The sequence below is a fragment of the Coturnix japonica genome, chromosome 6 (assembly GCF_001577835.2).
Source record: "Coturnix japonica isolate 7356 chromosome 6, Coturnix japonica 2.1, whole genome shotgun sequence".
Taxonomy (NCBI): domain Eukaryota; kingdom Metazoa; phylum Chordata; class Aves; order Galliformes; family Phasianidae; genus Coturnix; species Coturnix japonica.
This window is the reverse complement of record NC_029521.1, coordinates 19,152,180-19,169,802: the sequence shown is the minus strand read 5'-3', so window position 1 is coordinate 19,169,802 and position 17,623 is coordinate 19,152,180. Positions and strand designations below refer to the sequence as shown.

General features: G+C 39.3%; 1 protein-coding gene and 1 long non-coding RNA gene across 3 annotated transcripts in view; one reads left to right on the top strand and one right to left on the bottom strand.

Moving 5' to 3' along the window:
• Window positions 1–17,085, bottom strand: part of ENTPD1 (ectonucleoside triphosphate diphosphohydrolase 1) — a 47,612-nt gene extending 30,527 nt beyond the window's left edge. Inside the window, exon 1 of one of the 2 annotated variants that reach the window (XM_015867168.2) lies at window positions 16,975–17,085. The gene's annotated coding sequence lies outside the window, so the exon portion shown is untranslated. Of the gene's footprint in view, window positions 1–8,517; window positions 8,736–16,974 lie in introns of those variants that run through there. The other variant, XM_015867170.2, reaches the window with a different exon arrangement.
• LOC116653595 lies at window positions 10,544–17,575 on the top strand. The gene is made up of 3 exons (XR_004307717.1): window positions 10,544–10,593; window positions 16,908–17,051; window positions 17,426–17,575. It is a non-coding gene; the product is annotated as an uncharacterized LOC116653595 (long non-coding RNA).
• The last annotated feature ends 48 nt before the right edge of the window (window positions 17,576–17,623 follow it).

The following is a 17,623-nucleotide window of genomic DNA, read 5'->3' as shown; positions in this document are numbered from 1 at the left end:
AGTAAGAGCTTAGTCTCAATCATCTCTATATTTATACAAGAGTATGTATCTAAGAACTCTGAATATCTTCATAGATGTCTCAAGTTTGCTGTTTTAAAGATGAGCTATGCTGCCTTTGGGACTCAAAAGGAGCAGAAGTGAGCTCTGGGACATATTGGCTCAGTTTCCAGCAGGAAACAGAAGAAACTATCTCTAACACTGTAATCCCATTTTGGGATGGGGGAACAACACAACCATAGGAAAGAAAAATCAGGGGGCTGGGAACAGATGTGCTGGCATTAGAAAGACAAGTAGCTTGTTGCTGCAGAAAGAACTGTTATGAAAACATCTAAAATACTTCAGGCCATCCCATCACCACTCACGAACAGCACTGAAGTCCTTGTGCTTGTTTGCTTAGCCCTGGAGTATGTATTTAGATGACAATGTCCGAATGTTTTAGGAAGAGAGGAATGGCAGCTTCAAGAAAAATTGTGTAAACATTGGCCTTAATGGAGTTTGGCTGAACACCCCCCAGCTTTCCCAGGCTTCTAGTGTTGGTGTGTGGGTTCAACGCAGTGCCAGCAGCTAAAGCAGCAGCCCTAGCAAGGAATAGAGTAAGTACACAGCCCTCCCCCCAGTATCTGTGTGTCAGACTGATAAGTAGTAAAGGTCTCCAGAAATAAAGGAATGCTTTAAATTGCTGGGAACAGAGGGAGCAGAATTCCTTACAAAGGGAGGCCATTTTGAGTGATTCAGGTGGCTTCCATTTAGAAAGAAAGGCAGAGGAGAGGGAGAGAAAGGCAAATGATGAAAAACACTTTATGTGCCAAAAGGTATGTTCCTCCCTGCCCCCCTCTGCCTTGAGACTTCTTGGCACACACATCCCATGTTGCAATGACCTCAGACACGACAGTTTTCACAACACATAGACCAAGTCCTCCTCATATCTCCAGGTTCCTTGGCAATGGGCGATGTCTGACTGCTTAATTTGGATAGCCCAAATATCTCCTTTGTGAAGAGCTCATTTCTTGGATGACTTCTGAAGAGACAGACAAGTAAGCAACAAGCTCTATGATATATGTTGCTATCTGCATTCAAATTTATTTTTAAGGAATGGAGTCATTGGAGAAAGGAAAAAATAATTTTGTAATTTAAGTAAGAAGATAACATGATCTTCACCTACAAGCTTCTCAGCACTAAGTTTATGAAATGCATTATCTATAAGGATGATGTCTCTTACTTTAGCTCCTTGTCTCAGTTTAAATATCTGTAATAATCTTCTCAGAGGATATCACAGTGCTGTCACCTATACTCACAGATCTCATCATCCAGGACCTGTGTATCACCGCTAGGATTACACCTTATTTTTTTTTTCCTCCTATTCATAAAAAAGTATCAGCAAGTACTACTACTTCCTCTATCACCCAACCCTAACATCTCCAAGTCTCTTTCATTTCTTTGCTGCTTCTTTCACCAGACCGTATCTGTATTGCTGGTTCCTCTTCCATTTTAATGTAATTTCCTCAGTGATCCTGAAGCTATTTTTCTCTGAAGTGCAACAGATAAAAATACCCAACCTGTTACTCTGTCCTCACCTTTTCAGACTGCATCATTCTCTAGTCATTTTGTAGTTTTTGCTCATCTCAACTTTTTCTGGTACGGGTACTACAGAATCATATGCCCCCTGTAGAGGAAGGATGTGGAGCACTTAGAGCGGGTCCAGAGGAGGGCCACTAAGATGATCAGAGGGCTGGAGCACCTCTTCTGTGAGGAAAAGTTGAGGGAACTGTGCTTTTTTAGCTTGAAAAAGAGAAGGCTCTGGGGAGACCTCATTGCAGCCTTCCAGTACTTGAAAGGCAGAGCATAAACAGGAGGTGGACTGGCTGTTTACAAAGGCGGACAGTGATAAGACAAGGGGGAATGGTTTTAAATTGAGACAGGGAAGGTTTAATTTAGTTATTAGGAGGAAGTTTTTCACACAGAGGGTGGTGATGCACTTAAACAGGTTGCCCAAGGAGGCCATGGATCCATCCTTGGAGGTATTCAAGGCCAGGGGGGATGCAGCTCTGGGCAGCCTGGTCTGGGAGCTGGGATTTGAAACTGGATGATCATCCTGGTCTCTTTCAACCCAGGTCATTCTATGATTCTATGAAATATTTTGAAGGTGCAGTATCAAAGGCCCATTCTCTAACTGCCAGCCTGGTTTACATAATTATTAGCAAGTGATCTAACTTCATGACAGGCCTGCAATATTATATTCTATAGGCTCATCATACTTTCAATGTTATTATATCATTAAAGATCCAATTGCCACCTTCCTTTCACTTTCCAGCTCTAGTTAAACATAGTAAAAGTAAAAACAATTTTTCTCCATAAACTCTACAGCTTAATTAAAACAAAAACAAAACAAACAAACAAACAAAAGCAGTGTTTGAAAATGTTAACATGACACAGGGCTCATTAAAACCCTGTTAATGAACAGGGTCATTAGTTAATAAAACAATTGCTCTTTCTGCTCAGGTTATTTAATACACCTGATTTTACCCATGTGTAAGGTGGAATGATACAAAGATGGTAACAAAGATGGTAACAGATATTCAAAAGGTTATTTATGAGGAAAAACTCAGTGAACTACAAAGCAATTTACTTGTCAACTTTAATAAAAACTATCATGGTCCCAAACAACACTGGCAACATCCTGTCCTGTAAGTCTGCTTTTCAAACCCTTAGCCATCATATTAATACAAGGTATCAGAATTCCTCTACTGGCAACTGAGCTCTTGCTTTCTCTTTCAGGCAATGAGGCATGAAGTAATGTCAATGATTTTGAGCAAATACACTAGTGCTGGGGGCACTCCTGAGTAGTTAGATCTTTTATTCTCATCGTTTGCATCTTTTAGTATATTCCTATTGTTTTATCTGGCAGAAGTAGCTGATAAAATTCTGATAAATGAAGGCAAAAAAACTTCCAGTGTTTCCACAGGAGGGAGCTCTTCTTGGCCACGCGTGTCATTATACTCAGGAACCACCATTAAGTATGTTAATTTCCTAAGTCTCTCTTTGGATAGCATTAGGCCACCAACACCTTGAAGAAAGGATGTCTATAAACTGAAATCAGTACAACTTAAACAGAGTAAGAAATTAGCAAAAAATATTCTTAAAGGTCCAAGAATATAGAACAAGAAAATAAAAAAGAGAAGAAAGAAATATCAGAAGACGGTAGTAGATACATCATAAATAGATATAGGAAGCCAGTGAACATCAGTTGCCTTGTTTAGCATGCAGAACTTCACAATACCTCTGAAACTCTGATTGCAGAGTGAAACTAAGGAAAATAACCTAGCAGCGGCAATCATGTGTTAAATAATTACTATCTTAGGACAGAAGAAAGAAGACGGCCTTCTTATCTGCTCTCTCTCTCTGTCAGATTTCATGAACAAAACCTCAATTAAGATTTAATAAAACAAAAATGATCATGCTACATATTGCTGGCTAAGACAAAGATTAATATTAAAGTAAACCCAAAGCAACTATTTTCAAAAAAGAACCAGACATATTTAGATCAAATTAAGTCACTCCATTCCAGTATTTATTTATTTTTTCAGATAAAAGTACTCAGAATGCAGAAAACATGCATAAAATGAAAAAGAAAAAAACTTTAAGTTGTTGTTTTTTCTTTTAATGTCTGAATTCAGCCTGACTACCCACTCACCCTCTGTTATGTGATTTGTTCTTTATTAAGTGAGCATCTGCAGAGGAAGACCAGTTGTAGCACAGACACATTGTCCATCAGATGTCACCCAGTCAACAGCCAAAGCAAAGTTGTCTGCATCCATCCAGAAGGATTACTTGAAGTGTGTCAAAAAGATAGCATAAAAATCCTGACCATCTTTAATTTGCATATGTTTGTTAGCCATAAATATACCCATGATATATCAGCCCACCTGCTTTGCCATGTTCTAGAGGCAAAAAATATTCCTCTTTCCAACAGAGCCACAGAAAGTAGGCTTTGCAATGGGAAATCAGTAGGCATCAATTTATGTTGGACCATGTCTCCAAAAAGGAATCCACTAGATCTTCACAACTGTAAAACCTGCTGCCTTCTGTCCACCTCACCTGATGGCAGTACATCTGTTCTAAGTTACTGCGTGGTAGCACCACAGAGAACTGCATCTAGAAATGTGAGTTCTCCGATATTTTCAGACTTGCTTTCAGATTTACTCTGCACTTTTTCTCCCTGTGAATTTATATATGCCTTGGATACAAATGTTTCAGTGTGGTCATTTTACTTAGTCTTTGGGAGGTTTCATGTCCTGTTTTCTTTAGTTTTGCACTTTAGCAGACCAATAAAAATGGGAAGGAAATGGACAGACTGCAAAGTAGCCCCGACTTTTAGAAAACGCTACATCTTGTTTTGCTGATGATTGGCATTTATTACTTGTACAGGTATGAGTACTTCTTGTTTACATAAATTCTTCATCCCATCTCAATCCTCTTTGGATTAGCAAAAAGAGTTGAGTAGCTATTATGCTTAAAGCAAACAACTTCTTTCCTTGATTTATAACTTCAGCAGAAAAAGGTTAAGGCTTAATTATTTCCAGTTGTGTGAAGCCTCAGCTTTAATCCTAAATTTGCAGCCTAATTTGTAATTCTATGAACTACAGAATTTGTTCATTTATACAAAGCAGAATCAGTTGGGGTCCAAAAACTCATGTATATCCACTGCGTGATATAAATAGCTTTCTAGCCCTTCTAGTTCCATTAGCTGTATTGGTTGACTTCCTTTTTATTCCCCATCACCAACTCCAAGTGATATTTGTTCCTTATTTAATTTATACCTCTAGTGAATGCTCAGACCTGACTCCTTACTAAACATACCTTTATCATTTCAAATCACACTCACCTTTCTCTCCTTGACCTGTCCTATATACCTAAGCACAGCTTTTCTCATTGAGAATTCAGGAGACATCACTCATCTTGTTTCTCCTATTAATATGCCCCAAGCTGGGTATCCAGTTCAATGTATCATGTACAAGCACAGTCCCATCTATCACTTTTCAAAACCTCTTGCACAACTCACTTTTAGGTGCAGGGATTTTGCCTCACAAATTCAGTACGTTAACATGATCAGTTAGAAAGTATATTCAGATCTCATATGTTGGCATGACCTTGCTTGTACAGTGCTGTTCTTTCCCACCTGTGCTTTATGTACTTGGATGAATAAACTATCCAACTGTGCAAATTCTGCTGGTGTTGTTTCCAGCCAGTATTCCATTCTAAAACAGCAACTGCATTCAGCAAGCAAAAAGCTCATGCTGTCGGGGTGACAGGACAGGTAGCTGGGGTGATGGCATTGCTGGAGCAGAGTCAGGGCAGCGCTGGTCAGGAAGGGATGTGGCACCACAGGCAGAGCAGCAGCTGCCACCTCCTGGCTCAGCTCTTGATAGTGCTACTGGATGCAGCACCAGGGAAGCTGCTATCATTCAAATGCTGTCACTTGCAAGCCAACAGGAATTTATGGGGGTTAGTTAATTTCTTAAGAGACTTTGTAGTGAGAAAAACAATGTAAAAACAAAAAATAGTCCTAGTTTCAAGCCCATTAGGGGATGTCAATTTCACAGTCTGAAATATAGGCCTATGTTTTAAGCTTCTTTCACTGAATGGATAACTGGTCTTTAAAGACCCTTAGGTCATTATACAAAATTTCTCTCCCATAGCTTTCAGTGTGGAGAGAGAGTTGTTCTGGGAATCCAGAACAACTGCTTTCTGAAGTTAGCGGATTTCTTCCCTCCTCTTCTCTCTTACACAGTGCAGACTTCCCTGAACTCAGCTACGTCTGTCTGCTAGAATAACATTGAACCACACACAAAAAATCAAGCATGCTAAAAATACATCCCGTAGGTATAATCCTAATTATGCTTAGGTTAGAAAGATTTAGTAACCTTGGAGATAGAAAACAGTGTAGAAATGATATTTTTAGCATCAAGGAACTTCTCCAAGCAACAATACCACACAGTACAAAAATATACCAGGTCAGTACGCTTCAGAGATTTTAGATGTTTCATCCTCTTATGGGCTAAACCATAGTACTTTTCAACTACAAACAAGCTATATAGATGTGCAAGGATGTAAGTGAATTTTAAGTGTTCCATCATTACAAACTGAATCTAACTCCACAAAAATGGAGTTCTCTGCTTCTACTGTTTCCATACTGAATTTGCAATTTGAGAGTTCAGAAGTGCCAGTCTGAGTTTGGGTGGAGAGCAGCAGTTTCTCAGTGGTTCCCTGTTTGTTACAGCTGAAATCCACCAGGCTTCCATCACAGGGAGCAGCAGTCTCAGGTCATGAGTGCTGTTAGAAGAAAACCCCACATTAATTCTCCCCTCAGAATCATATTTGTGTGCTGACAGTACTCCCCATGCTTTCCTTGGTTTCTTCTATTATGAATGTGCCAAACTGGCCTGCTGGGGCAAGCACAGCAGCATGCCAGCCCTTCCTATCTCCTCACTGGGTAACGAGTGCAAGTCTGTCCGCATGTCTGTGTGGGACTGTCAAAGGAAATGACTAAAAGCACTATGTGAATACTTATCTGTTAATAACAGCTTTATTATATTAATAGCATTTTCGTTTCTGCTAAATAAAGTAGAACTCTTCTCATATTGCCTGAGATCTTTTCCCCTCCCTGATTTGATGCTGTACTGGGGAAATAGGAGAGTATCACGATGCAGTGTAACTTCTCTAAACGTGTATAGCAAATGAAATTGAGCTTGAACACTTAGTGACAAAGGCTATATATGAAAGCAGATGCACTGAAGATCCATTAATAAGACTTACCAGACCAGCTTTATTTGTCACTGATATCCAGTGCATATCCCTGAAGCTGTGCCACTGTACACTGCCCCAGTAACTGGCACATGCTTTACCATAAGAAGAAAACAGAGTTTTGGACAGCTTGACTTAAATGCAGGCAAATTTAAGTATTTAACATAGGAACAATAGGGTACTTTGTGGCTGGGAAAAAATGTTTTTTCCTCCAAGTGCTGGCAGATTAGCCACAGCCTACTCTGCTTCTCTTTTGCTCTCAGTGCTTTTCATTTTTTTAATACTCCGTTTCAAAGAACAGTCTGGAATTCAGGGAAAAGTGTTACCTACCACTGTGACAGAGGCTTTCCTAGCATTATGGAATTGGAAAATGCATTTTCCCAAAATACACTTTAATTTAAACTTACAGAGCTCCCGGAATACCTGACGAGGGCTACAGTAGAGCATACAAACACATGTTCTGCCAACCTCAATGCTCTGGTCTTTTCACACATAGCTTTGCTTCACCACACTCCCTTAGCATTAACTTCTCCTTCCTTTTCTTAAACTTACCGTTGCTTCCATTCCTTTCCTATTTCTTGCTCTTTTTTCCTGTAACTACTCACTTCCCACTATCATTTTCTCTAATAAAAATATTTGTTCTTGCTTTTACGTTAGGCTTTTTCATCCACATTTTTCACATCTCTTTTATCTGGAGAGGAATTGGGGCACCTGTCATGGTACAATTGGTGTGTTTTTATCTCTCAAAAATTCTAAATAACAAGCTGCTAAACTATGTTTAAAGCATGAAGGCTGGCTTTACTTTAGAATGGTGATAATAACAACAACATTGCTTGAAACTGTTCCCAGATGTAGCCTATAAGACTAAGTTAAAGATGACAGCATTTACAGTACTCTAATCAAAGCACTGTGTGATTTATGTAGTAGCCTTTCATCACTGCTCTAAATGACTGCCTGTAATAGATCTGACAATCATTTTACATATATTAAATATACTTATCTTCTAAAACATAGTAATGATAACAGTAAAGGACAGCAGTGACAAGATGAAGATCTACTGCAGAATGTACTAATTTGTAAGGATTGTTGTCTGTTTCTTATACAGCAACATTTACATATAAAAAAAATATAAAAACTACTTGGATGAAAAGATGGTCACCGGCAGAAAGCTAACACTTACAATCTTTATTTAGCTTTTAGAGTATCTGCTTGTGTTCTAATAACTGAACTTGTTCAAACTACAGAACATGCTCTTCTGATCCTCATTAGTAATTAATTCTTTTGTTGAAAGAGACAGAACTGCAGCTGCTGGTTTATTTTATTTTATTTTTTTTCCCCTCCTCCTTTTTCACTCCAAGGCACGAATCCTAAAATTCTGCAGATTGACCCTATTCCCAGCTGACTGTTCTGGGCACAGGAAAGGCAAAATGCTGGAATGTGATATTTATTCTAAAGATCTATTTTTTTCCTTTAATGTATTTTTAAACACGCATCTGTACAAGTCTCCTGATAAAAGAATTCTGCTGGAATTCTTCCAGGCAATTTTCATCACCTCTTTCTAATGGAAGTTGGATATTTATGATCCAATCCTCAACATCAAACCAATAAAGAGAGCTGACCGCCACTGTTAATTTACAGGAGGGAAGGAAGAGTCCCCTCGCTGGTAATATCACCTCTCCTGACCCACCCTGGTCTGTTCACTAATCTTTTACTTACCTTCTTACTCCCATTTCAGTATCTCTTTCCACAAAGTCTTCTGTTTATTTCTCATCCTCATAAACTTAGAAACCAAGCTCCTCTTGAGGAAACATTTTTTTTCTGAGCCCTTCCTTTAGCTACCCTTTCAATAACTCAATAACAAAATCTACAACTTTACCCTCCAATGAGCTATTAACATGGCTTAAAAAAAAAAAGAAAAGAAAAAAAAAAAAGAAAAAAAGAAAATAAGAAGAGAAAGCAACGAACTAAACTGTCCAATACAAAATCTCAATGTCAGCAGCCTCAGGCACTGCACTGAATCCTGGTCTTACTTCCTCAATTGCAATTCAAAAGTTCGAGTTCAAGAGCAGTTTGGGACTCCAGCCAGAATCCAACAAAAGAGTGAAAGAAGATCCGGGCACTCAGGCTAGAGCTGGAAACTTGAAACAAACAGCAGCCAAATCACCTCCACCATATAGGACACCAACTGTGCTAATGTGCTTCTGTATGGCCACTGGAGAGCAAGCAAACTGAATGCAGGTAAATGTTCAAACATTTAGAAGCTGTAAGGTTCATTACGGGTCAGAGACAGACTATATAAAAATATTCCTGCTATAACATTTGAGATTTTTGGCCAAAACAGAAAACTTTGTTGTGATTGTCCGATTTGTTAGTCTCTTAGTTCAGTGCATGTACTGACTTCAATTTCTCAACATACTAAAACGATACAATGGAATAGCGGGATCTGCTGTTACAAGACCAAGGTCTGTACTCATGCCTTTCTCAGAGTGAGGAAGAGGTGAGACTATATTCATTGACAGTGCACCCAGTGCAGTGCTTTCCAGGCTTGCCTGTACCCTCCTTGGTTGTCTACAGCCATTTCATGCCTCACCACCACCACAACAATCTGCTTTTATCAGAGCTGGATTTATGCTGCTTCTTGGGTACAAGTATCCCTTCGGGATCATCATTCCTCAGGGAAACACAAACAGGGACTTGCCTGAGGCAGAGCATGTGAGCACTGAAGAGTTAGCAGGCAGACACAAGTCATAGTTCCTGCTGTGTGGGGCCAATCTGAGGCTCAGCACAGCACAAAGCAGCCCAGGAGCAGATTGGTCAGTGTCCTGGGGCAGCTCCATGCTGAAAAAAAAATACCTCCTGGCCTGAGCTCTGCCCCCACGGGTTCTTGTTTGGCCAAGAAATCAGTGTACAAGTCAGAAAGACAAGGAAAGATCAATCCAGATGTATTTCCTGAGTTTGTACCACTGCCTGCTTCCAAAAGATGTCCTGTGTGAATAATGTTCTCTGCATGTTTTGGTGCGCAAATACTGTCTGATATGTTCCTGCTGTGAATGCCATGCAAGTCCCATGAACAAGAGCTTCTCCCATGCTTGTCACCAGCCAGCACCAACAGAAGCATCAAGTACGATACCTCACTCTTGTCCCTTTACACACACTGTTGAGTTATATTTGTCCCTATGGGGTAGACCAATGTCTGGCAAAACCAGACAGCTTCAGTGGTGAGATTGGGCTGGGGGTTTTTCTGAGGAAGTTAAGGAGCAACCAAAACCATGGAAACAGTGATAGATGCTTCCCTCACCCCCTAGCAAATGAAAGGAAAGTAATTTAAGAAGCATCTCCAAGAGTTTGGCCGCAAATATGACCATCATTTCTTTAAGGAGTTGATGTAAAAATAAAACAGCTGTCACAGGTGAAATAACTTCCTATCCTATCCAAACTTAAGCACCCATTAGCACAAAACTTCCAAATAAAGCATTTATAAGTAGGGTAAAATGCACTATTTTCAGATATTTAAAAAAATATGACAGTAATTGAATGCAAACTTAATCACTGTGCTGCAAGATTTGCTTATTGTATGGTAACTGTTGAGTCATGGCCTGACACTGATTGAGCACCTGGAGAAAGGACCCAGTCAGCCCTCGGGGCACAGGTGGAGGCAATTCCACTGGAAGGAGTGGAGCCTGGCTGCACCTCTCTTACACCTCATTTAAGGGTAGACTGCCACTGGGGAAAGGTCTGTGGTTGAAGATTTCTCTCTTGTGGAGTGTGTCCTCCAGGACTAAATCTTTAGAGGTGGGTGTGCACTTTTCCTTTGTAACAGTATTCTATCTGTGCTTGTCCCTTTGCTATTTTTCTCCTGTATTGCCCTTCCACTGTGTTAATCTTTCCAGTTGTAATGCTTATATGTTCATATGTTTAAAGCTACTTTTTAATGTGTGTCACAGCAAACATTCTTTTCTCTTGATAAAGCAGTAAAATGTAATTATGGTGCATTTACCTGGTGTTACTGCAGAAAAAGAAACCTCAGAGTTCATTATGAGGGTCATTTAAACTGTTCAGGCACCTTTGATAGTATGACTTATTTTTTCTATTCTAAAGGCTAGAATACTACAGATCAAATACAAAGGAACAGTTCCATTTCCAGAGATGTTTATATAGACCTGCTACAAAGATGCTATTTTAAAATGCTAATGTGACCTTAGGCACATCACCTAAACTGTAGCCACTCCAAACGCTAGATTTCTGTATTAAAATACTAAAGGCTTTATCAAAGCATTTTCTCCAGCAGAACTTCAACCTCAACAAATAAAACTGATCTTGTTCCTGAGGCATCTGTGACCCTCCAGCAGAGCAGAGAGCTCTCCTAGTGCAGTGACACCAGGTACAGTGGTGTAAGCACCACTGAGCAAAGGTGTTAGGGCTGTTACTCAGGATGGGGGGTGGGGTGACACCCTGGCCCTTTAGGTGTTGAAGGCTGGGTTGGGTGGGCTCTGGTCTGGTGGGGGGTACCCAGCCCACGGCAGGAAGTTGGAACCAGATACATATAAAGTCCCTTCCAGCTTACCCATTCTATGATTCTATAGTGTGTAAATGTAATAATATTGCTAAAGGCCTTGTTAAATGATAAACAAATATTGACTATGCACAAATACTTTTGATAGCTACCTGAAAACTGATCAATATTTGAACAGTGAAATTGTTCATCTAATACAGACAGCTGATTAATTAAGGAGACAGGTAAACAACTACCAGGAAATCCTTAATTATATAAATCTGCTGGCTGAAATAAGCTATTGACGTGGAAATAAAATATTGACTACAAACATAACTTAGTCAACACTGTAGATGCATTACTCTATGTATTTCCATAATCAGCTCAGAGTTAAATTGTTGTCACCACCCTGCCAGTGTGGGTAGGTCTGTCATTTTCAGTGGGGGTGTGCTATCTTGTCTGTAATCGATATAAACCAGCAGGCCAGGATGAGCGCACACCTTCACCCTACAGCAAGGAGAGCTGCTGAAGCAGAGCAGTTTCTCTGTTTTGGAGAATGATACTACACTGCCACCTTCTGCAAGAACAGCCAATCAACATTAATATGAGTGTTTTCCTCCATTCAAAAAAGGAAGGCTAAAATGGTCTTGATTTTATTACAAGTGAGCATTAAACACATTTCCTATCCCTGTGTACTGCTGGCATGAGTGGCATCTCATTGTCATGAAATAAAAAGCACCTGCACCAGGGAAGTTGCTGTGCTATGCTGAGGCTCCTTGAATAAAGGAAGGTAGTGACGAAAGACAGGCTGATCAGCAACTCATGGTAAATATTACTTCTAATTAAACTGGTTTGATGTATCTTTCTCATAGGTAGACTGTGGTTGACAGTTAGTTAGAACCAAGTAACTTGTATTCTGTTCCCCTTATAAGCATACAGAAATGCACACAAGAACCGATGTCATCTAGCACGTACATGATTTAAAATGTAGCACTAAGTGTTCTGCTGGTATACTTAATGTGTGCTTTAGCTATCATACCCTCTGCATTTCTTTGTGTATAACCTTACTTTTAAGGTAACTCTTGTATCAAGTTCAGAGTACATTCACCTTGGAACCATTTGTGATTTCTCATTTGCTCAAGTCTGTACTGACATCTGAAGAGACACAAAACTGCACCTTTCAGGAATATTAAGGAGTAGCTTTTGTTTATTTTGATCCCAGATTTTCTCTGTATGGCCTGTGTTCTCTAATCAGTTATTCATTTTTCAGGGTACAAAACCATATTTATACTGATTCCACTCTGTCTGTGCTTATGCCTGCTTTTGCTTTGTTACAAACATCATAATTCATCAGTAAGACAGTCAGACACAGCAAAGAAGTAACCCAGGAAAAAAGGCAACAGAAATTTTTATCTGAACCCAAGTTTTATTTTCTTTTCGTATTTGTTAAATAGGTCAGAAAAGTGTGCCAGACTGTACGTCCTTGGGCCGAACGCAACAGCTGGGCTTTCATAATCTTGCTTCTCATATTTTAAGTACAGACAGCTCCTATCCTCCAGCTGTTTGCTGTCAGCCCAAACCCAGTGGTAGAGCATTTGACCAAAAGATGTTCGTTTTCCAGGTTTCTCCTTCAATGGATTACTGTAGTGTTATTTCTATGGTCCGGGAACTTGATTGTAAAGTCGTTCGTATACAGTGTTGTTATATATATCATATATAATATTTGGACAGAAGGTTAATGCCTCAAGTTGTACAACTACTAACAGGTAATTTCAATCTAAACTGCTTCTTTTAATAGAATATATGTGGAAAAACAGAAGAAAAACTCAGAAAAGAAACAGTACCATAGAATAACAAGAAAATCCCAGGAACCATTAGGCTAAAAAAATGGCATTTTATCATCTTATGCTAAAAGTATACATTTTCTAAAAAGTGCTATTTTGAGGCTCTGACAACTGCAGTTGAATTTTTCAATGGTATTTTCTATGTTTCACTGGGTTTAAGAGTGCGTATGCAGCTAAGGCTGTACTTTTCAAAAGCATGAGTGATGAGGGATACAAGCACTACACATTGCAAGAACTGCTCACTTAGTAGACTTGAGCTAATTTATTTCCCTAGTAATTTAAGAGAGACCCTGAAGGTAATTCTCTCCAATTTCATCAATGACTGCATGACTTTGAATCAATGTGTCATCCAGGACCACTGTAGATGTTGACTCACATTAACTTCCACAAGGAGATCCTTATGTCATGTATATCTATAACTCCTTTTGAACTGCCTTTGGCATTTTCTGCTTTCAGAATTACTTTATTCATGTTTAATAGATCAGGCAGATATACGTGTTGCTCTGAAAGTAATGCCCCTTATTTATTTTCATGGAAACTAAATTACAACAGATGCAAAGCACATAGTAACGCTATTCTCAGCTACAGAACACTGTTTTTTTTTCCAATGTAGTCACCACCATCAGTTATGCATTTTCACCAGTGATGAAATCTTGCTATAATCTGTCAGCCTTACAAACAGATATTCCCGAAAAAATAATGATGTTGTCATCATCTACTTGAAGTGAGCTTGTAGGAAGTTTAACCTCACTAGTTAAACACCTAAACACCTTAATTATTTCTGCATAATGGTGGCTCATACACAACATATTTATAACACTGTGAAAAGGAAACCCTACTTTTTTGATAAATATAAGGTTTGTAATTTAACATTTAGGATACTACTACCCTGTTATTTTTTTTTCTTGCATACACTTGCATTAAGCAAGAGTTCCGCAAGCACTTGTTACAATCTCCTTGTTCCTGAGTAAATGTTAAAGTAAATATCACTTAATTCTTCTTCTGTTTATACTTAGATATTAGCCCTTAATAGCGTATTAATGAATAGCATATTAATGTCTACATTTAAGGAGATGAATGGGAGGAAGATTATGGAGTAGTGCACAACCAACTTTAGAATCTGGCTCAGTTTCCCCAGTATGCTTTTCAAATATAAGAGAATGTTAGCAATAGGAACTTGTACAAAATACACTGTGTTAATAATGATGGAAGCAAAAAAATTCTTCCTGCTTGTAAAAGAAAGCAACTTCTACATGGTCTCCCTAAACCTTGGGTTTCTAATGTTGTTATAGGCATTGATATAGAATACAGCAGTATAAATTAAACTGCAAACAGGTAAGGCACATGGTCACAGAACAGTACAACTATATTTGGTCTGGAAACAATTCTCTTCTGTGGAAGCAGCATTTCAATTCTATATCATCAAATCTTTTCATCTTGCTCAGATCATGTGGTAGGTATGGCTTAGGAAATGAATCTGAAATATTAGTTCTTGGGTTTTTTTTGGTTTTTTTTGCATATTTTATGCATAGCTGATGATAAAAGTGATGACATTCATGAACACTGGAGGTTGCTTTAGATGGACTGAGTGTGGGCAAGGTGAGAGCAGGAAGTGGCACTTTTTAGACGACTAACTACTTTCATGAAGAGAAGGAAAGGTTCAGCATTGCTCCAGCTTCCCTTTGGGGAAGGCAAGTCAACGATTTTACAGTGATTTGGCATTACCACTAGGACTGCACAGCAGCAATGCAGTGAGCCTGTTTGGCTGGACACTTGCTGCATGTCTGGTGCTTCTTAGCTCCTCCTGGTCCTGCTTACAACTGCAGTTTTCTAACCATGCCCAAGTGTGTTTATCATGGCCCACATAACAGCAGTGCTTGAAAATTCATGATGTGTGGCATCATTAATAAACTATATAGCTCCCTGCAGTAACGGAGGTGAAAATAGCACCTTGATGTGCTTGCTTGAGGCTTTTTATTGATAGCAGACCAGGTACGTTCTGCTTGTGATGAAAAGTGAGCATTTCAGGACAGTGAGACAACCTGTCAAGCCATGTCTTCTAAAACAGCAGGATACATCACAGCTGGAGGCTTACAAATTTCTGCTGTGCTACTAATGAAGTGGAAAATTGTATGTGATGCAAGGCTAGCACAAGCCTGCCTGTTCTTGGCAGAATCAGTAGATCCACCTGGACTTTCAAGCACTGACAGTATTATACAAAGAAAATCAATTGCCTGAGATAACCAAATCCACTGTCTTCACCTCAGATTTTTCACTCGTTTCATATAATTCTGGAGTATTAACATTATTATGGGCATAATAGAAACATAAGTACTTCATTAAAGCCAGCACCTGCACGTATTTAATAGCATAGCAAGAGCTAAGAAAGATGGGACAAATGCATCTATACTGCTATGAATCAACTGACAAGTGATACAAGCAAAAATATGTGCTTCTCAAAACAGCTTTTAAGGAAACAACGGCTACAGGTGGAGGTGTCTTCCCCTTCTAGGGTGGTTTCACCCTGAGGTGATTTGACACTATGTGGGAAGAGCTGAGCTTAACATTGTACCCTAAAGCTGTGACCTGATCTGAAGTATTCACATGCAGTGTGCATCCTGACTGCACACAGCATCTGCACTGCTCCAGACTGAAAAGCAGGGTAGCAGAGCCCCAGAATCAATGTGCTTTCATTTCAGCTTATGAGTAATCCTGCAAGAGGTCAGACCAATATTAAAGCATTAAACCTCACTGACTTCAGCAAAAGAGAGAGGTGAGAAGCTTGCTTGACAAGTCTTGGCAAACAAGAGCTTATCGAGAGGAGAGGAATTTAATTCCTACGTGAGTCAAAAAAATGAGGAAAACATCCAATGTTTAACAAAAAATGATTGTGTTTTATGTGACTGGGCTGCAAGATACAAGAGGTGACATGCATTCCTAAATTTGAACTACTTGTGCTTTACTACCCATATTTTCACTGCAATAATCTGGGACAGTTGCAGAATGTTTTGCCCTGAGGTCGCTAAGTAATCATAATCACTTCAGTGCAACTATTCATGCCGTTTGTATTAAGCATGAGAATTTGTATATTCATGGGCAAACATTCCTATTTGAGTGCAAATCGTATCAAGTATTAGGACACTGACTCATCCTCTACTACCCATGAAATATATAATAATCAGAAGGCTTTTTTCCTACAGAATTTTGAAGCTGGAGAATGTTTTATTGCATGTCTTCCATGCATTAACTGGGACACTGTATAGTGAAATACAGTTACCTGTGGTAGTTTCAAATATATGCTCCCAATTAGCAGATTTTGGGAATCCTCAACATCAACCTATTTTGATTTTTAAACAAGTAATATTTTAACTCTATATACCAGCAGGTATTTTTCTGACTTTTTGCTTTGCATTTAGCTTAGGTACAAGATTGAACTATTTGATCTCAATTTCAGTGCTGGCTTGGTAAGAATTCCAACCATTTACCATTGTATTAACATCTTCAGAATGTAAAATTGGGAATATATCTTTGTTTATTCTTTGTTGATATATCACTATTTTATGTATCAATATGAGACTTAAATTATATGGGCTTATTTATAAAGGTTACTTGTTATTGGGAAAGCATTTGAAGCAATTAAAATCTGATAGCTGATTAGGGATAGTACATCTCAGGAATCCCAGGGATACAGGGGTTTACTGCATTTTTCCATTATTCTTAGCTTGTCAGCCATTGGGAATCATTACAGATCACAGTGTTTTTTTAATCAGGGCTGCAGATTACAAGAACTCTCCGAGGCAGCAGTTTGTACTGAAAGTCTCCCCCAAAACAACTTACCTGACGTAGATGCAGAGGGCTAAATGCATGGAGTTCAAATGATTTCTTACTGAGGACGTCCAAATTTTGCGTGTTCTGTGAGTCTTTTCTGCAAGTCGTTCTCTGAAACCATTTCATTACTCTTTACCAGTCTGAGGATGGAGTCAGCTGATTTCCCCGGCTGATGAATGGCTCTATTCAAGGACTCGAGCTTGGGGTTAATAATTGAGCCGTCTTGCTCCAGGGACAGCCCCAAGGGCAGGTGACAGATTTGGTGCCTCTGAGGTCCCATTGCTGCAATGGGACGGGGCAGGAAAGGGGAGCCAGAGGCACTCAGTAGAACCCTCATAATCCAGGGTTAGACTAAACAACATAAGCCTTAGCTTTACATTAACAGACTTTACTAAGATTTCAGGCCAGGGGAACCAAATCCATTTTTTAATGCTGTCATTTATCTGCATTTCTGCAACAGAAAGTACTGCAATTGCTCATGGCCCAGCTGCTGTCCCAGGTGACCTGAAGTCCCATGACAGCCATCTATATTCTTCTGTGGAGAGAAGAATGCAACCTGCACAGGGTTTTTAAATGCTTCTCAACTACCTCGATGGCTCGAATACTTCAAATCCAGGCAGGTGCTGTTTTCTGGCTTTCTTATAAGTGGATTACTTTT